The following is a 20,201-nucleotide window of genomic DNA, read 5'->3' on the forward strand; positions in this document are numbered from 1 at the left end:
CGTGATGGTAAATTCATTAAGAGATAAATGTGTTTTCATTTAAATAACATATATAGGAACCCTTGGTAAATTTGAGCTATACGATATATAGGATATATAGGAATAGTATATATATATATATACGTATATAGAGCTATAACATATATAGGAACCCTTGGTAAATTTGAGCTATACAAAGGCTATGAAAATAAATTGCATTGTTTATCCTTTTGTTCTTATAATTCTCAAAAAACTGCCCTTCGAAGGGAGTGGGGCATAGGGATGCTCAGGAGCAATAAGCACGTCCCAACCGGGTTCGTCACTAATTGGGGTCCCCTGGAAACTTTTCCATTGTGGTCTGTGCTATTTGCAGCGCGTTTCTGTACTTGGTTGTGTTGTGAACTTTTGCAGCCCGTTTCTGTACTTGGCTGTGTTGTGAACTTTGCAGCAACTTTGTTGTAAGTGTTTGGAGCACACATGTGTTGTGAAATTGATGAAGATGTTTTCTTAATTTGAGGGTGTTTTGCTATTTGCATGTGTTTTCTTCAGTTGCAGCGCGTTGAGCTCTCTTGGCCATCGTAGGTATCAGTGCAGTCAGACCAATAATATTGTTAAATATTAAGTGTCCCCAACTAAGCAAGCCAAAAGCAACAATTGTAAGAAACCCAAACTCCAGCAGGTGACAGAATGGAGAAAAAACTTTTGGAGAAACCCGGCTCAGTCGGGGGGCCAGTTCTCCTCTCGCCAATGAACGAACAGTGTATTATTATGATTCAGGCAGCATTACAGGTCAGAAGTCAGATTGGATCGGAACATACAACATATTTATCCAGTTCCACCTGGTTTCTATATTCTATCTCACGAATTTGTACATATTACATGTAAAAGAAGCATATTATAATATATGAACTGAAGTTTAATGACATTGTAGATTTTCAAGAAGTGCATGATCAAAAGTTTAATGATATTTTTAAGAATTTTAATTTACATTAAAGGACTACATCATGAACTACATTATTTTATTATTTTAAAATGTTTCCTGAGGTGCACTTATAATGTTAGTATGATTTTTACATCAGAAATGGTCAGAATTTATAAATTAAAGGCATTTTCCTGATTTTAGCCCTCCGATTTGAAGGCTCTGTTTTAAGGGGCGTGTCTGCTGTGAGACTTCTGTTTAAACGCCCACTGCTGTGATTGGCTAACATCATTGCATATGAAATAGCTAAGTATTAAATGTGGAACTCTCTCAAAAACTCATTGCACTGTTTTAGATCTATAGCATTGCATTTAGATTGTGGCATGAAACATTGCACTGATGAGCATTGCAGCCGATCACAGACATGCTGAGTGCATGAATGCAGTAATTTGGTCATTGTAACTCAATTTCTGCGCTCTCACGAATGCTTCCATCATTTCTAACAGTGCAAACACAATATAAATAAGAGATTCTTTGATTATAACAAGAGTTTTAGAGTTTTTGCATGGGCTTGGTTTCAATAAAAGCTGGTTTTGCACTAACAAGGACGTTTTCAGTTCTGAAACTTTCAGGATATTCTTATAGTATGATGACCTCTTATATGTCAAAAGTTCAAGGAATATGTTATTTCTCAATTCATGACCCCTTTAAATAATGATCTGTTAATCAATCAACATGTAATGTTCATTGGTAAACATTAACAAGCACATTATCTCATATTTATATCTATGTGAATATACTGTTTTATCAACTAATGATACGTTAAGCATAATATAATATGTGTTAATGATTTCTCAAGCCAACATATTAAGTTTAAATAGCACAACAGTATGTTGGCTTTCTCAAGCCAACATAATACATCTTTACTATGATAAAAAGACTGTCACAATATCACCATGTTTGGACTCAGTTTGCACTAGTTGTCACAATAGTTACTGATATGATTTGTCAGCACTGTCAGCTTTGTCCAGTCTCGTTTATGGTTGTGTTTACCTGCTTGTCTTCGTGTGGATTACCTTGTGGATATTGCTAAATAAACGTGTTAACCTTTCATCTTCACCTTTGTGCTTTTATATGGAGCATAACCTTAAAAAAGACAGACCTTTGCCAGAGTGGTAATATTTTGTCTCACAAACTCATAAACAAACCACACACTGTTCAAACAGTGTAATGGGTTAAATGAGTTTTAAAAAAAGTTGTCGTTGTTTCCATGCTAATGTAGCCTACATTGTTCTTTGAATCCAACTTAGTCTCTCTCTGACTGAAGAAGAGTATCCACAATCCTACTTTTGGTCATAATGTCTATACCTGCATATATTCAAATACTGATGCAAATGTATACAGTGTCACACCATGTCCCTTTATCAAGAACATATTTCACAATGCTAATGTTTGTTGCATGACTCATGTACCTTTCCTTAGGGAGTGGTAACCGTCTTTAAAATTCTTTTTAGTCTCGTTAGTTCCACTTGTTTGCTATGTATTTAAGCCCTCTGTTTCAGTCTGTTCCTTGTCTTGTATTATTTAGTTCTATGTGGTATGTGGTTGTACCTTTTCATGCGTATCCTTGGATTAATGTCTTCTTTGTTTTCCCGTCGTCTGGCACTTGATTACAGCCACCATATCCGTGACAGTGTCATCGTACAACACCATTCTTAATCTTTCATATCGAGTTTTTTTACAACCACCAAGCTTCAAAAAGGTGAGTGTGAGTTATTTTATAATATGTGAGTTTGCAGTATGTGATCACACACTTAACAATGTTGTCAATTTGTTTTTTACAAATCCGTATAATGTGATCTCAACCATAGGAAACCATTATTGCTTTATACACATGCGCTCTTTTTCTTCTGTGTGGTTTTTAAGTGTATAGTGTAGGTGGAAGTCCTTGTATTTAACATCAAATCATAAAGTGTGCTTTATAATCATACAACATTAAAAGTAGACAGATACTCTGATTGATCTAAGACCAAAACTCTGCTTGTGAAATGTCTAATTAAAAAAATGCTGTCATGACTCATGACTAGGTCATAGGAGTATTTTTTGAATTGATTACCCAAATAGTGCCTGAGGATTTTGAGGCATTTTCATCATCTAAGACTGAGTTGTTCTTGTTTGTTTGTTTTGTAACAACTTGGATTTTTTTTAAAATTTGATGGATAAATAGTCTCCAAAAGGATTGTCCATTCATTATTATGTCATGAAATATATAAATATTGAATAATATTATTTTTGTGATTTTCATTAAATCCTCAATAAGAGGATTCAGGTCATTTTTCAAAATGACGAAGGGCTCTTTAGATTAATTGTATGTGCATTGATAGTATTGGTGTACATTTTAAAATGACATGACATTCATATAATCTTAAATTAATTGTATTTTTTGTGAATCTTTCTTCAGAGCATCATAATAATGGAATCACCAAAACATCGGCCACTTCGTTTTGTCTCTTGGAACACTATGGGAATCAGGTTCACAAAAGAAAAAAGCTCAAAACTCCAACTTGTGTTAGATGAATTAATCAAACTGAAGGCTGATATTGTCTTTTTACAAGAGACACACATTGGACCTCAGTCTTACAAAGCACTAGAGAACATAAAAGGATGGAGATCTTTCTTTACTGTCCACCATCCTCGCAGCAAAGGAGTTGCTATCTTGATAAAGAATGAAACAATATTTCGCTACATATGCCATGATGAGGATTACAGTGGAGGCTATATTGTCCTTTTCTGTCGTCTCTCTTGTCAGTTGTATACCCTTGTTAATGTGTACAATCACAAGGAAGACAGACATATGCTGAAAAGATTGGGAGACTATTTGAGAGCTATTAACACTAAAGGTGTGATTGTGGTTGGTGGGGACTTCAACACTGTACTGGACCCAACTATTGATAGGAGATCATTGGCAGATCAAACGTACCATTCCTCACTTAGAAGCATTCTAGAAGATTTCACAGAATCTCTGAGACTCAAAGATATATTTGCATTAATGCATCCAACGGAAGAAGGCTTCACACGATCTCAGAATCAGAGTCATTCAAGGTTGGATATGTTTTTCATGCCAACCAACACAGTAACTTCTGTCATAAACTGTGCAAATTACCAAGCACAAATGAGAAAATCTACAAGTGGGAACAAGAAAATTTCTGATCATGATCCTCTAGTTTTAGATATAAAAGTTCCATTACTGCAAGAAATTGCAGTGCCAGAAGTTGCCTCAATGTTAAGTGAATTTGGATACAGTGGAAAACCAGACAGAAGAGCAGGGAAAATAAATGGTGCAGAAATCCTAAGTGCCATTAGATCTTTGCCTGACTCACAAGACGAAACTCCTGATAATCTCAGAGTTTGTGACTACAAGAAGAATGACCTTCCAATGACAGAAATATTAAAGATAAACTACAACATGATGCTGAAGTCTAAACATGTTCCTGAACATTTTGTAAAATCATTGGTTACTTCAGACAGAATGCATTCTTTCAATGTTGATTATTTGATATTGTCTCAGATTTTAGCTAAACGCCTTAAAGTGTTTCTGACGCCATCATTTAGGAAAAGAAAAAGGGTAGTATGCAGTGGTCGTATTTGTGTGAATTTTGCAGAATGCCCCCAAAAAATCAAGATGTCTTTCCTCATGCGAAGTCTCTCATCACTTACATCTCTTAAACATATTACCCCTACACCACCAAAGGACTTCAGCATTCTGGAGAATCTCCTCCCCAAGGCCAACCACTCCATTGAAAACTACAGAAAACTCAGTCAAGGATGTCCTCTGACCACACCCATCCTAACAATGGCATTGAAACAACTGGAAAGTGACATAATGGCAACAAGCAAAAACTCTGGCAACACTAGTGTCTGCTTCTTTAGACAGTCTCTGCTAATTTCTACAGACAATCAGACAATTTGCAGGAATAATGAATTGTTCAAACAATTTGAGAAAAATTCTGGGATTAGATTTGTGTTAAACTGGAAAAACTTCAACAACAAAAATAAAACTAAAATAGACTAACATTAATATAATCAAAAATAGATTGTTACAAAAAATAGATACTTCAATAATGAAAGTGTGTCAGTATTCCACTTTTGTTTTTAAATAGTTTAACTTTTACTTTACTCTTTTTCTCTTGGAAGCTTCTAAAAACAAACTGTCTCAAAACATATCATAAATTATTTGCTAAAATAATGACAAAACTGAGAAATCAGAAACGTAATAACAGCAAGGGTTCAACAATGACAATTATTGTTGAAAACTGTGAAAATATGTCTCAATACAGTGTAACTCTCCTCAAAATCTTTCCTTCCTAGCTTTTCTGGAGGCAAAGTCACTGATGACATCATTGTACGGTATTGCTTGGCCAACTTTGTTTTTAATACTTATAACACCAAGTCCACTTAGTCTTCAATTATCATCATTACTTACACTCATCAACAAGCAATTCCACACCTAACAATTCATATTCTATTTGCAAATGAGGCATAATTGCACTATGGTGAACACTTAACATGGTGATCTACTGCAGCATAAATATGAGGGCAGCACCGCTACATCACTCGCCACCATATTAATAAAATTGAAATTTATTTTCATCACAGAAGTCTCCCCACCCAACATGGTATATTTTCTCATAAAGACCAATACCATCTCTCACCAAAGATTTAAGAGCAGAGCGCACATGTGCCATCTTTGCCTACGAAGCTGGAACGTTACCGACACTGGAACGTTCACTTCAACACGTACAGCAATGCTAGCTGGCATCCCTTACACCTAGAAGGTTAAGTTCCCCTTCGGCTGTTTTCTCCAACTTAAACCGATATCTATTGATACGTGAAATACTCCTAGATAAATTTATATTAACCCTCAGGGGACGGATTGGGCGGTACCGCCCAAAATGACATACTTTTACAAATGTGTAATTATCTTAAAAACTATTAATGATAGAGAGGTGCGGTCTTTTTTGCCGTCTTCCTCAGATTCTGCTGAAAACAGTGATAACAAACTTACCCGGCTTGTATACACAATTCCTTGTTGCCAATACCACTTCGTCAAAGTCCAATGAAATCAATGTTGTTTGGCAGATTCACGAGCAACAACCAATGGAAAAATTGCCGATGGAGGAATATTTTTCTTACCCAATCAGAGGAAGGTTACCATGACGTATTCTAGCAAATCGGAGAACTCTGTAGCCTTGCAAGGGGTGGTACTATATACTATTACGCAAACAGCGTTGAGTGGCAGAGACGACACGGACGCGTCGAGTATAAAAAAGGCTTTACGGAGCGAGAGCGCACAGAGATATGAGAGAGAGATAGAACAAATATATATATATATATATATATATATATATTATATATATATATATATATATATATATATATATATATATACACATACAATTATAGCATTATTTATTGTTTTAGCACTTTTATGATGCCAAGCAGTAAACGATTTACGGTGGAACAAGCTCTGGAACAATTACTGGAGAGTGACGAGGAGAAAGCATTGCTTAGAAAATTATAAACATTCCTAAGAAAAACGCCTGGGACTATTTGTAAATTTTTTTTTTACACATTTTATTTAACAATTACAAATGCCTGTCAAGCAAAGGCTTTGACAAATATATTTTTTGTTCAAAAACTGTTCACTATTGTTGTGTGATGTGTGATTTACAGAAAAATAAATGCCAAAAATCTAATTTCAGTTTTTGAAATTCTCTAGTTTATGGTACATTTTCACTCATACTTCCTTTCTAAACATATTACACGTGTGCTTATGTTAGCTTAGGGTCTTCTGAATCCATAGATACCAAACACATAGTGTTCCATCTCCATTACATATAGTTTATAAGCCCAAATATAAAAATAGAGAAAACGGACCAAAAAGAGCTTAGTCCCCAGAGGGTTAATGGGAGACACTTCACTGTTGATGTCGGGGATTTAACGATAGCTCTGGTGATGGCTCATATAAGATCATGACTAGCTTTGAGCACAATTTGTGCTGCACAAAACATACTTTAAATAATCACGCAAACATAACTTTATCTTGCTCTTTTTTTCTCCTTCTCTGTCCTTTTATTTTTCCTCTTTTCGGCACCAGAGGGATACGTCCTTTTTTGTGACATGGCTTAACACTACCGTAACTATGCGCAGTTGCGCAAGAATTGTCTATGCATGCGAGGTGTCTAGTTTATGCGCATGTTTCAAATGCTGATAGACACATCAGCAGTTGTAGGCAGGTATATTGATCAAGAAATTTAGAATTTTCTTGTCTTGAATTATTCATTCATTCATATTCATTCATTCATTTATGTCACTTAAGTTATTTAATATGTAAAAAAAAAAAAACTCGATTGGGGGCCAAGGGGCCCTAAGCAGCCGCTTAGTTCGCTTATGCCTCGCTTATGCGGGGCGCGATTGGTAATGAGAGAGATATTCAGTGCTGAATTACTCACAAAGGCCAGTTTATTTGAGGAATTTGTGAGGCAACGCAGCGCTGTTTCACTTGGTCTACACTATCATACTAAACTGCATTTGAGTGTATTGGAAGTTTGTTATTGTATGTGTTAGTTTGTTGGCTGTATGAGACTAGCAGTAAGCTAGATCAACATTATAATATCACACTGATCATATTCTAACATTTCATCATGTTGAGCTAAAGTATATTATTGATTTGTTTTATGTACATTTGCTCACCTGTCTAAAGCACATGCAAGAACGGCGTCTCTGTCAAGTCGTGAAGCTTTCAACAAGGGACAAGGGACAGGCACTATTTAAAATTGTGAATTTCTCTGAATTGACAAATTCTTGGAAACATTTCCCAGACAGCAAAATAGTGTCGTCTCAGATCAGGCCACATCTGGTACATGTGGATTCAACTGGGCCGACACTATGTTGCTGTCTGGGTTAGGATAATATAAGTACACAATTTAAAGAAATATATAACACTGTGCAAGTGGTTTTTGGATATTTTAATATAAAAATCTTACATATTGTAATTTATAATTTTGTAAATAATTTAAATAATTTTGTAAATCAGAATTTTAAATAAGTTAAATAAGTTGTGTTAAATGGGACCCATTTTTTTTTAGCTTAACTTTCTGTTAATGTGTAATATAGCTGTAATAAACTATTTGCAAAGTTACAAAGCAACGTGTTACCAATCCATTTTGAAAACGCCTACCTAAACTATGAATCAAACCATTAAATGAAATGAAAATATTTAAATGAAAACAACATTATATAAGTCAATTATGTCTTATTATTGTATTGTATAATTATGTATACACAGTGATGCATTTTGTTACCATGTACAATTAATATAATGACATTTTAATTCAAATTAGTTCCTCAAGTAATTGAAAAGTGTCATAATTGTTTGCCTGTGTAATTAAACCTCTGTGCTTCAGTTGTTGTTTGTTGGTCGTTGTTGCTTGTAGCTGTTGCTATTTCATGTTCTTGTCCTGAGTTCTGTTGTTTGCCCTGGATTACCTGTTTGTTTTATTAAAGTAGTGCTTGCATGTGGATTCTCGCTCCGCTTCGTTCCTGCCTAATCGTTACACTGATGAGCATTACAGTGGACATACAATATCTTGTCCTTTTCTGTTGTCTCTGTTATAGTCTAAACTCTTGTTAATGTGTAAAATGTATGCTTGTTAATGTGTACAACCACAAGGCAGAGAGTGATGTGCTTTAAAGACAGCTTTTATTATTTGACAGCTATAAACACTGTGCTTGTGGTCAGTGGGGACTTCAACCCAGTTCTGGATCTATGGGATCTTCAGCAGTACATACTAGATGATTTTACAAATTATGTGAACCATGTAGACGTGTTACGTGTAGATATATTTTGGGGGTGTTTTTAGATTTGTGTTGTACAGGCGTGGGTAGAGTGTGCTTTGTGTGCAACTATTTTCCATGTCTCTCTCTCTTTCTGAATGTAATTGGTCACAAGTGGTAACAACAATTAACAACCTGATTGACACAGGGACTGGTTGCTGCTGCAAATAGTTCTGGATTAACTGATTTCCTGCTCTCTTGACTTTCATTGTTTTGTCCAATGTTAGCTTGCTGCTGTATTTTGTGGGTTGTTATTGTAGGCACTCTTTGGTACTTATTTAATATGAACATCATTTGTGCTTTTCTACACCCACATGTAAACCATTTCTGAAGTTGGATCATGGAATTACTGCTGTGTTTGATTGCAAGGGAGGGAGGCTTTTTGTTATTTTGTTAGTTTGTTTATACACTGAATGATTTGTCTGTGTATTGTGATGGGTCTCTGCATTTTTATCAGATAAGTTTGGAGTGTCTATAGTTCACGGATGAGCTATGGGGTGTAGGGCATCTGGCTAAATCATGGGTCGTTCATCTGAACACATTAGGGCTGCAACTAACGATTATTTTGATAATCGATTAATCGGACGATTTTTTTTTCGATTAATCGATTAATCGGATAGAAATTAAATTAGTTTTTTTTTTATTATAACTAAATAAAACCGTAAATCAGGGTATTTATGTGTCAAAGTTTACTTTAAAAAGTGCAAAAGCCACACATTGAGTTTTACTAATATCAATATTTGCATTGTTTTTAATGATAATTGCTGATGGCAAGTTGACAAACATGATTATTGTTAAAAAAATGATATCCAACATATTATGTTTTAACACAATTTTTGTTAAAACAAATTTACACAGACATATTGTTCAGATGTGAATATCTGAACTAAAAACAAACTAAAAACATCTAAAATATATAATTCATTTAATTTTTATTTAAAATTAATTATATATAAGGAATATAAGGATAAAGAATATAATATATATTATATATATAAAAGAATATAATATAAGGATACATTTATTAAATAAATATAGAAAGACTGAAAACAATTGTGTGAATGTAGAGCCGCAGTAGATCGCGTTTGAAAAACAATTAAAACTTAGTAGACAAATGCTATAAAAAGAGAACGGAATGGAGTAAAGGCTTTTTAAAAGAAATCTTTCTTTAAAAGAAAAAAAGAAATCACAAAGCATTTAGCCTCTGAACTCATGAAGGCAAATTATGCATTAGGCTCCGGCCAGTCTGCAATAGACGATTCGGGTGACAATTTTATGGCACCCAGAGGTTTAACAGACAACAAGAGGTTTGTCCCAGCTGAATCCATATCGTATATTGTGCTGAAATGTATTTTACTACGTTTTATCATCTCTGGAGTAAAATTTAACGCATTTCTGTCACTGTCATAAAACATGCAAAGTAGGCCTCGACAGGACAAAGAAACACTTTTGCCGCGCACTTTTCTCACAGTTGATTGGTACATTCACGCGAGAGAAGGCGTGTCACGGTGAGATGTGGAGATAAACCCAAACGCAGACAGTATAAAATAAGACACGGTTTAATGACAAAAACAGGAAAACTAAACCCACGAGGGGGCAAAACAGATGGAACACAGAATACCAGACTGACTAGACTAAACGGGGAAACAAATGAACAAGAAAACAAACAAGACTTCAAGAGATGCTAACAATGACTAGATGTACACAGGGTACTCACGATCAACGTATAACAATGAACCGACACAAGACAGCAAACACAAGGGGATTAAATAGGAAGACTAATCAAACATAACAGGTGACCCGGGTGAAACACTAATGACAGAATCAGGATAACAAGGGGGCGGGGTAACGAGACAACACAAGCACATGACCAAAACACAAGGCCATGTGCTTGCACACAGAACATGGGTCTGTCATGATCCTGCCAAAATACTAGAACTCACAGACCTGATGGCAGAATCATGACAGTACCCCCTCCTTAAAGAGCGGCTACCAGACGCTCCCCAAGGAGACATTAAACGCGGGACAAGACTGACAGAGACATAGACCAGACCCAACAAAACATGACAAATAATAACAGGGGCATACAAGCGTGAACAATGACCGGGTAGGGGTGAAACATCAGAAAAAATAAACAAGGAAGGGGAGGCGGAGGGACAACAGAGTCTTTGAGCGAGAATCCAGGGTGGGTGGGCGGGACGGTGATCTTGGAACTACAGGGGGTGGGCTTAGGACGGGGGAACCGAACGGACTTGGGTGGAGTGGTGTGAGTAGACGGAGAAACAGTCCTAGGTTGAACCATGACGGGGGAAACAAACGGGAGTCCGGGGGCAGTAGAGACAGGGACACACGAGGAGACAGTCCGGGGACTTCTGACGGGGAACGTGGTTGGTGATGGGACAGGACTGGGTGCCGCGCTCACGGCGACGAGCTCTGGAACAGCGCTTGCCGTAGCGGGCTCTGGAACAGCGCTTGCCGTAGCGGGCTCTGGAACAGCGCTTGCCATAGCGGGCTCTGGAACAGCGCTTGCCGTAGCGGGCTCTGGAACAGCGCTTGCCGTAGCGGGCTCTGGAACAGCGCTTGCCGTAGCGGGCTCTGGAACAGCGCTTGCCGTAGCGGGCTCTGGAACAGCGCTTGCCGTAGCGGGCTCTGGAACAGCGCTTGCCGTAGCGGGCTCTGGAACAGCGCTTGCCGTAGCGGGCTCTGGAACAGCGCTTGCCGTAGCGGGCTCTGGAACGGGCACTGGGTTCAGCTCCGAAACACCGAACACCGGCCTCTCTAAGATCCGAGCCAGACGCTCCAGATAGTCCCAGCTCAGGAAGGCAGACGGGGCGTGAACAGTCTCTAGCTGGACAGACGGGGCGTGAACAGTCTCTAGCTTGACAGACGGGACGTGAACTGGCTCTGGCTGGGCAGACGCAGGTCTCCTCTTCTTCCTCCTGATTCGCCGAGCCGATGATGCCTCGGGAGTCGAACTGGGACGAGTCTGTTCTCCAAGCCTCACGAAGCCTAACCTCAGATCCTCCGGGATCACCGGCAGACAGGCAGGAGGTGACGACACCATGGGACCCTGTGACTCCCGACGAACCAAGCAGTCCACCATGTCCCAGAACGGGCGGTGGGCCAGCCTCTCCCGTTCCGCCAGAGGTGGAGGAACTTTGAGACCCGCGATGAGGTAACGGTTAACCAGGCTCTCCGGTAAAAAATTTCTCTTTGCCTCCACGGCCTGAGCATATCCTCTCAGGGACCTCTCTCCCTGGGGAGGGAAAGGAAGCTTGCCCAACTTGCTGTCGTTGATAGCTGACTGCCACCATAGTTCCTGGTCAGCTGATTGTTGTTGTTGTGGGGATGACATACTGTCCGCTGGGTTCAGAATGGGTCAGTTCATTCTGTCACGGTGAGATGTGGAGATAAACCCAAACGCAGACAGTATAAAATAAGACACGGTTTAATGACAAAAACAGGAAAACTAAACCCACGAGGGGGCAAAACAGATGGAACACAGAATACCAGACTGACTAGACTAAACGGGGAAACAAATGAACAAGAAAACAAACAAGACTTCAAGAGATGCTAACAATGACTAGATGTACACAGGGTACTCACGATCAACGTATAACAATGAACCGACACAAGACAGCAAACACAAGGGGATTAAATAGGAAGACTAATCAAACATAACAGGTGACCCGGGTGAAACCCTAATGACAGAATCAGGATAACAAGGGGGCGGGGTAACGAGACAACACAAGCACATGACCAAAACACAAGGCCATGTGCTTGCACACAGAACATGGGTCTGTCATGATCCTGCCAAAATACTAGAACTCACAGACCTGATGGCAGAATCATGACGCGCCAAGAACCTATCGCGCTCTCTTACCTGGTCTCCTCTCTTCGCATCATCATGTAACTGCTCTGTGTGATCCCCCTCCGGGGATCTTTTCTTTGTTTGTTTAAGTTTTATTTTTCCTTTCTACTTTGTTCATTTCCTCAGACGAGCAAGTGAACTTAGCCGGAATCGTTTCTTTGGTAATTTTACGTCCGAGACCTTTAAACCTTCGTTCGAAAGTGCGCGCTCCGGACCCATCCGCAGGCCACGTGACTCTTCCACGGAACAGATCCACATGCCTTCGAATCAGCCACACAACGAGCCAGTGCAAGTATATATATTCTTATCGGGCTTTAAGAGCATTAAGATGTGTTTCCCCGTGTTGTCTCTCAAAGGTTTAAAGGTCTTTAATTTGCCACTGATCCTTCCAGATTCTCTCTCTCTCTCATGCTCTCTCTCTCTTTATTGATGCATTCTTTACCATTGTCGTGGTACTTTGTTGTAAATACATTGTATTCCTTGTAACGTTAGTAACCGGTATACGTAACTTTGCCTTTATTAAATGCATTATATTCATTCATTGATTCTGTCTCTTTGCTCATACAAGTCCCTTTAATGTATGTAATCCAAAGCTACGTGCTTTACAAATTTATTGATAGCCTACTTAAAGAATCGTTATAGAACAGGAAGGTTGTTCCTTCTGGCTAGAGGAATAGCTTCTCCTGAAAGTCTATAAAGTAGGATAATTTTGTGAGGTTTGATTGAGATCGAATGATCAGGTTTTTGCTGGACAAAAAGATGATTCGGTCACAAATGAATCCCCTTAAAGATTATCCCGACAATCGATCTATGATAGGCATAATTGATATATTAAATATTTAATTATAATCCGTTTTGATTAAAGTATTGATATACAATTGAGGTAATTTTAACCTGTCTGTAAAATATAGTCTACATATGCAATTAATTATAATCCTTTGTGGTTAATTGCCTAAGTACATATATGAATGCAGATGCAGGGAAATATTATCCCTTTTAGGGAGATTTAACATGTATGATTACCTGGGTAAAACCCGTATGAATGATTATTAATTTAAAAATTACTAATTTTGAATTCATATCCCCAAAGCCTGACTCAGGTTTCGTTACAGGGGTAAACAAAAGAAACACCCAAGCTGTGCAATCACAAAGTACACTATAATGCATGCTAACACGCTTATCTGTCTGGCAATCGGATGGACGAGTCTGGGTTTGGCGGTTGCCCGGAGAATGGTACTTGCCTGACTGCATTGTGCCAAGTGTAAAGTTTGGTGGAGGGGGGATTATGGTATGGGGTTGTTTTTCAGGGGTTGGGCTTGGCCCCCTTAGTTCCAGTGAAAGGAACTCTTAATGCTTAAACCAAGACATATCAAGCATACCTAGAAATTTTGGACAATTTCATGCTCTCAACTTTTTGGGAACAGTTTGGGGATGGGCCATTCCTGTTCCACCATGACTGCACAGCAGTGCGCAAAGCAAGGTCTATAAAGACATGGATGAGCGAGTTTGGTATGGAGGAACTTGACTGGCCTGCACAGAGTCCTGACCTCAACTTGATAGAACACCTTTGGGATGAATTATAGAAGAGACTGTGAGCCAGGCCTTCTCCTCCAACATCAGTGCCTGACCTCACAAATGCACTTCTAGAAGAATGGTCAAAAATTCCCATAAACACACTCTTAAACCTTGTGGAAAGCCTTCCCAGAAGAGTTAAAGCTGTTATACCTGCAAAGGGTGGGCCAACTCCATGTTCATTATATAAAACTCTTTTATTATTATTATTTTATGCCATTGTTTTTTTTTTAACCTTTAATGGACAGAACAATATGAAGAAAGAGAGGAAACAATGGGAAAGGCAATAAGGGAAGGAAAATACCTTTAGCTGGGACTAGATCTCATGCTGTGTGAGGTGTAGTTTTATATTAATGTCAATGTGCTGCCCACAAGTCTATTGTTCCAACAGTAGCTCTAAACCCAAGATACTAAGTGGTGATTCTCTTTTATGTCTCATTTATGTATCAGTTTTGTTTTCAGATGTCTTAATGATGGGCGCATGAGAGATTAATACTATATATAAATGGTATAAGAGATAATTACTTTACAAAAGTAACACTAGTGTACTATTACTTCATTGTTGTGGCACAAATGTTTTTTTAGCATGGATTTTTTTTTGTACAACCCATTTTGCATGCATTTAAATATAGATCATGACTTTCTCTATTAAATCATTGTGCAACAAAAACGGTCTACACTAACTTCAAATATGACAATGCATGTATTTTGTTTGACTGAAGTGGTGTGGATAAATGAGATTGAATCTACCCAGAGTGAAAAAAGTGATCTTTTTCACATCTCAAATGTTTCTGCTAGACATAATTGAGGTTACATTAACATAAAACGGAGACTTCTACTTGATAACTGATAACTTGATTCCTGGTTCTCACACTTGTTTCCTGAGACAAAAAATTTGAACTCTCTCACAGTGGTCTCACAGTTTTAGAAGAGATCTCGTCATCATCACCACACACTTTGCTCAGATTTTTCTACATAGCTAGAGACTCTGGATCGCTTACCTTTTGTCTCTAAAGATTCAGAAGAGATCTTGACATCATCACTCACTCTGCTCAGATTTTTATCTTTATTTGTAATGGAATATTCTTGATCACTCGAGCGTCACGTTTCATGTTTTTTTCAGAAATAAATGAAAAAATAAAGATAAAGCAAGATGCCCTGTTGATATGTGTGCGCCTCCTCACAGTGCAATTAGAAAACTGAGATGTGCTTCAAGATGGCTGAATGGACAGGACAGAATGGATAGGTGGACAGAGGAACGAAAAAAATGAGGAAGCTTTAATTTAAGTATTGAAAAGCACCCAAGTGGCACTATTTTAACGATCTAAGCGAATAGTCTAAAGCACACTGCGGAAGTTCACTTAGGGTGTGTCTGAATCCACTTTTGCTAGATTAACGATAGGAAAAATTGTTCTGACTCAAGGAATATCAACCTTCTCAGTTGTTGAGAATTCTGGTCTCTGAATGGAGACGTGGCTCAAATCCCTCTTTTGACAGAGAACTTGACTTAATGTAAAGATAATAAATCTTTTTATTATTTTGTTGTGTATTTTTTCGACCAGTGACATTGATAGGATTCAGCTTCACGAAAAAGTTAGTAAATGTCAGAAAGGTCGACTTATTGTTCTCAGTTGTTAAGAATTCTGGTCTCTGAATGGAGGCATGGGTTCAAATCCCACTTCTGACAAAGAGCTTTTGTAATGAGAACTTTAATATATTTAACGGTAATAAATCTCATATTGTTTATTGTATTCTTTCCACCATGGACAGTGATATGACTGAGCTTAAAAAAGAAAGTTGGAAGTGACAGGATGGCAGAGTGGTCTAAGCAGCCAGACTGAAGAGATATCTACCTTCTCAGTTGTTGAGAATTCTGGTCTCTGAATGGAAGCGTGGGTTCAAATCACACTTCTGACAAAAAGATTTTGTAATGTGAACTTGAATTAAGATAAAGGCAATAAATCTCACATTATTTTTATGTTCCTTCCGCCATTGACAGTGATATGACTGAGATTAAAGGGTGTGAAAAGAGTCTGGATTGCCGAGTGGTCTAAGGTGCCAAACTCAAGGAATATCAACCTTCTCAGTTGTAGAGAATTCTGGTCTCCGAATGGAGGCGTGGGTTCGAATCCCACTTCTGACAAAGAGATTTTGTAATGAGAAATTGAATTAAGATAAAGGCAATAAATCTCAAATTATTTTTTGTGTTCCTTCCGCCATGGACAGGGATATGACTGACCTTAAAGCCTGTGGAAAGAGTCAGGATGGTCGAGTGGTCTAATGCGCCAAACTCAAGGAATATAAACCTTCTCAGTTGTAGAGAATTCTGATCTCTGAATGGAGGTGTGGGTTCAAATCCCTCTTCTGGCATACAGATTTTTTAATGTGAACTTTAATATATGTCACAGCAATAAATCTCATATTATTTTTTGTATTCTTTCCACCATGGGCAGTGATATGACTGAGCTTAACAGAGGTAGTTGTGAGTGTCAGGGTGGCCGAGTGGTCCAATGTGCCAGATTCAAGGAATATCAACCTTCTCAGTTGTTGAGAATTCTGGTCTCCGAATGGAGGCGTGGGTTCAATTCCCACTTCTGACAAAGAGATATTGTAATGAGAACTGGAATATATGTCACATCAATAAATATCATGTTATTTTTTGTGTTATTTCCACCGTGGGCAGTGATATGACTGAGCTTAACAGAGGTAGTTGTAAGTGTCAGGATGGCAGAGTGGTCCAAGGCGCCAGACTCAAGGGATATCAACCTTCTCAGTTGGTGAGAATTCTGGTCTCCGAATGGGTTCAAATCCCACTTCTGACAAAGATGTATTGTAATGTAAACTGGAATAAATATAACAGCAATAAATCTCATATCATTTTTTTGCATTGATTCCACCATGGGCAGTGATATGAGTGAGCTTAACAGAGGTAGTTGCGACTGTCAGGATGGCCGAGTGGTCTAAGGCGCCAAACTCAAGGAATGTAAACCATCTCAGTTGTAGAGAATTCTGATCTCCGAATGGAGTCCTGGGTTCAAATCGCTCTTCTGGCATAGACATTTTTTAATGTGAACTTTAATATATGTCACAGCAATAAATCTCATATTATTTTATGTATTCTTTCCACCATGGGCAGTGATATGACTGAGTATAACAGAGGTAGTTGTGAGCGTCAGGATGGCAGAGTGGTCTAAGGTGCCAGACTCTAGGGATATCAACCTTCTCAGTTGTAAAGAATTCTGATCTCCGAATGGAGTCCTGGGTTCAAATCCCACTTCTGACAAAGATATTTTGTAATGAGAACTTGAATAAATGTAACAGCAATAAATCTCATATTATTTGTTGTTTTTTTTCCACCATGGGCAGTGGTATGGCTGAGCTTCACAAACTTTGTGGAAAGAGTCAGGATGGCCGAGTGGTCTAAGGTGCCAGACTCAAGGGATATCAACCTTCTCAGTTGTTGAGAATTCTGGTCTCCGAATGGAGGCGTGGGTTCAAATCCCACTTCTGACAAAGAGATTTTGTAATGTGAACTTTAATTAAGATAAAGTCAATAAATCTCACATTGTTTTTGTGTTCCTTCCGCCATTGACAGTGATATGACTGAGCTTAAAGGTTGTGGAAAGCGTCAGGATGGCCGAGTGGTCTAAGGCGCCAAACTCAAGGATTATCTGCCTTCTCAGCTGTTGAGAATTCTGGTCTCCCAATGGAGGCGTGGGTTCAAATCCCACTTCTGACAAAGAGATTTTGTAATGAGAACTTGAATAAATGTAACAGCAATAAATCTCATATTATTTGTTTGTTTTTTCCACCATGGGCAGTGGTATGGCTGAGCTTCACAAAATTTGTGGAAAGAGTCAGGATGGCCGAGTGGTCTAAGGCGCCATACTCAAGGGATATCAACCGTCTCAGTTGTTGAGAATTCTGGTCTCCGAATGGAGGCGTGGGTTCAAATCCCACTTCTGACAGAGAGATTTTGTAATGTGAACTTTAATTAAGATAAAGTCAATAAATCTCACATTGTTTTTGTGTTCCTTCCGCCATTGACAGTGATATGACTGAGCTTAAAGGTTGTGCAAAGAGTCAGGATGGCCGAGTGTTCTAACGCGCCTGACTCAACGATTCTCTGCCTTCTCAGCTGTTGAGAATTCTGTTATACGAATGGAGGCGTGGGTTCAAATCCCACTTCTGAAAAAGAGATTTTGTAATGTGAACTTGAATTAAGATAAAGGCAATAAATCTCACATTATTTTTGTGTTCCTTCCGCCATGGACTGTGATATGACTGAGCTTAAAGGTTGTGCAAAGAGTCAGGATTGCCAAGTGGTCTAACGCGCCAGACTCAAGGGTTATCAGCCTTCTCAGCTGTTGAGAATTCTGGTCTCCGAATGGAGGCGTGGGTTCAAATCCCACTGCCTGCAGATACATTTTGTAATGAGAACTATAATAAACATAACAGCAATAAATCTCATATTATTTGTTGTATTTTTTCCACCATGGGCTGTGATAAGACTGAGCTTAACAGAGGTAGTTGTGAGTGTCAGGATGGCCGAGTGCTCTAAGGCGCCAGACTCAAGGGATATAAGCCTTCTCAGTTGTTGAGAATTCTGGTCTCCGAATGGAGGCGTGGGTTCAAATCCCACTTCTGACAAAGATATTTTGTAATGAGAACTTGAATAAATGTAACAGCAATAAATCTCATATTATTTGTTGTATTTTTTCCACCATGGGCAGTGGTATGACTGAGCTTCACAAAATGTGTGGAAAGTGTCAGGATGGCCGAGTGGTCTAAGGCGCCAGACTCAAGGGATATCAACCTTCTTAGTTGTTGAGAATTCTGGTCTCCGAATGGAGGTGTGGGTTCAAATCCAACTTCTGACAAAGATGTTTTGTAATGAGAACTTGAATAAATGTAACAGCAATAAATCTCATATTATTTGTTGCATTTTTTCCACCATGGGCAGTGGTATGACTGACCTTCACAAAATTCGTGGAAAGAGTCAGGATGGCCGAGTGCTCTAAGGCGCCAGACTCAAGGGATATCAACCTTCTCAGTTGTTGAGAATTCTGGTCTCCGAATGGAGGCGTGGGTTCAAATCCCACTTCTGACAAAGAGATTTTGTAATGTGAACTTTAATTAAGATAAAGTCAATAAATCTCACATTTTTTTTGTGTTCCTTCCGCCATTGACAGTGATATTACTGAGCTTAAAGGTTGTGCAAAGAATCAGGATGGCCGAGTGGTCTAAGGCGCCAGACTCAAGGGATATCAACCTTCTCAGTTGTTGAGAATTCTGGTCTGCAATGGAGGCATGGGTTCAAATCCCACTTCTGACAAAGATATTTTGTAATGAGAACTTGAATAAATGTAACAGCAATAAATCTCATATTATTTGTTGTATTTTTTCCACCATGGGCAGTGGTATGACTGAGCTTCACAAAATTTGTGGAAAGAGTCAGGATGGCCGAGTTGTCTAAGGCGCCAGACTCAAGGGATATCAACCTTCTCAGTTGTTGAGAATTCTGCTTAAAGGTTGTGCAAAGAGTCAGGATGGCCGAGTGGTCTAACGCGCCAGACTCAAGGATTATCTGCCTTCTCAGCTGTTGAGAATTCTGGTCTCCGAATGGAGGTGTGGGTTCAAATCCCACTGCCTGCAGATACATTTTGTAATGAGAACTATAATAAACACAACAGCAATAAATCTCATATTATTTGTTGTATTTTTTCCACCATGGGCTGTGATAAGACTGAGCTTAACAGAGGTAGTTGTGAGTGTCAGGATGGCCGAGTGCTCTAAGGCGCCAGACTCAAGGGATATAAGCCTTCTCAGTTGTTGAGAATTCTGGTCTCCGAATGGAGGCGTGGGTTCAAATCCCACTTCTGACAAAGATATTTTGTAATGAGAACTTGAATAAATGTAACAGCAATAAATCTCATATTATTTGTTGTATTTTTTCCACCATGG

The 20,201-nt window shown here is 38.7% G+C and overlaps 1 protein-coding gene, 1 long non-coding RNA gene and 9 other non-coding genes across 13 annotated transcripts in view; all 11 read left to right on the top strand.

The window, feature by feature from the left end:
- Nucleotides 1-20,201, top strand: part of opn8c (opsin 8, group member c) — a 136,161-nt gene that overhangs the window by 25,187 nt on the left and 90,773 nt on the right. The window lies entirely within an intron of this gene.
- LOC143729708 (uncharacterized) lies at nucleotides 2,426-4,956 on the top strand. The gene is made up of 2 exons (XR_013200051.1): nucleotides 2,426-2,660; nucleotides 3,360-4,956. It is a non-coding gene; the product is annotated as an uncharacterized LOC143729708 (long non-coding RNA).
- On the top strand, nucleotides 16,726-16,837 carry trnal-caa (transfer RNA leucine (anticodon CAA)). The gene is made up of 2 exons: nucleotides 16,726-16,763; nucleotides 16,792-16,837. It is a non-coding gene; the product is annotated as a tRNA-Leu (tRNA).
- On the top strand, nucleotides 17,639-17,750 carry trnal-caa (transfer RNA leucine (anticodon CAA)). The gene is made up of 2 exons: nucleotides 17,639-17,676; nucleotides 17,705-17,750. It is a non-coding gene; the product is annotated as a tRNA-Leu (tRNA).
- trnal-caa (transfer RNA leucine (anticodon CAA)) lies at nucleotides 17,865-17,976 on the top strand. The gene is made up of 2 exons: nucleotides 17,865-17,902; nucleotides 17,931-17,976. It is a non-coding gene; the product is annotated as a tRNA-Leu (tRNA).
- On the top strand, nucleotides 18,094-18,205 carry trnal-caa (transfer RNA leucine (anticodon CAA)). Its single transcript has 2 exons — nucleotides 18,094-18,131; nucleotides 18,160-18,205. It is a non-coding gene; the product is annotated as a tRNA-Leu (tRNA).
- Nucleotides 18,776-18,887, top strand: trnal-caa (transfer RNA leucine (anticodon CAA)). Its single transcript has 2 exons — nucleotides 18,776-18,813; nucleotides 18,842-18,887. It is a non-coding gene; the product is annotated as a tRNA-Leu (tRNA).
- trnal-caa (transfer RNA leucine (anticodon CAA)) lies at nucleotides 19,006-19,117 on the top strand. Its single transcript has 2 exons — nucleotides 19,006-19,043; nucleotides 19,072-19,117. It is a non-coding gene; the product is annotated as a tRNA-Leu (tRNA).
- On the top strand, nucleotides 19,236-19,347 carry trnal-caa (transfer RNA leucine (anticodon CAA)). Its single transcript has 2 exons — nucleotides 19,236-19,273; nucleotides 19,302-19,347. It is a non-coding gene; the product is annotated as a tRNA-Leu (tRNA).
- trnal-caa (transfer RNA leucine (anticodon CAA)) lies at nucleotides 19,462-19,572 on the top strand. The gene is made up of 2 exons: nucleotides 19,462-19,499; nucleotides 19,528-19,572. It is a non-coding gene; the product is annotated as a tRNA-Leu (tRNA).
- Nucleotides 20,011-20,122, top strand: trnal-caa (transfer RNA leucine (anticodon CAA)). Its single transcript has 2 exons — nucleotides 20,011-20,048; nucleotides 20,077-20,122. It is a non-coding gene; the product is annotated as a tRNA-Leu (tRNA).

Source organism: Siphateles boraxobius, unplaced genomic scaffold (genome assembly GCF_051911475.1).
Source record: "Siphateles boraxobius isolate OS27281-9 unplaced genomic scaffold, OSU_SipBor_1 8, whole genome shotgun sequence".
Classification (NCBI taxonomy): domain Eukaryota; kingdom Metazoa; phylum Chordata; class Actinopteri; order Cypriniformes; family Leuciscidae; genus Siphateles; species Siphateles boraxobius.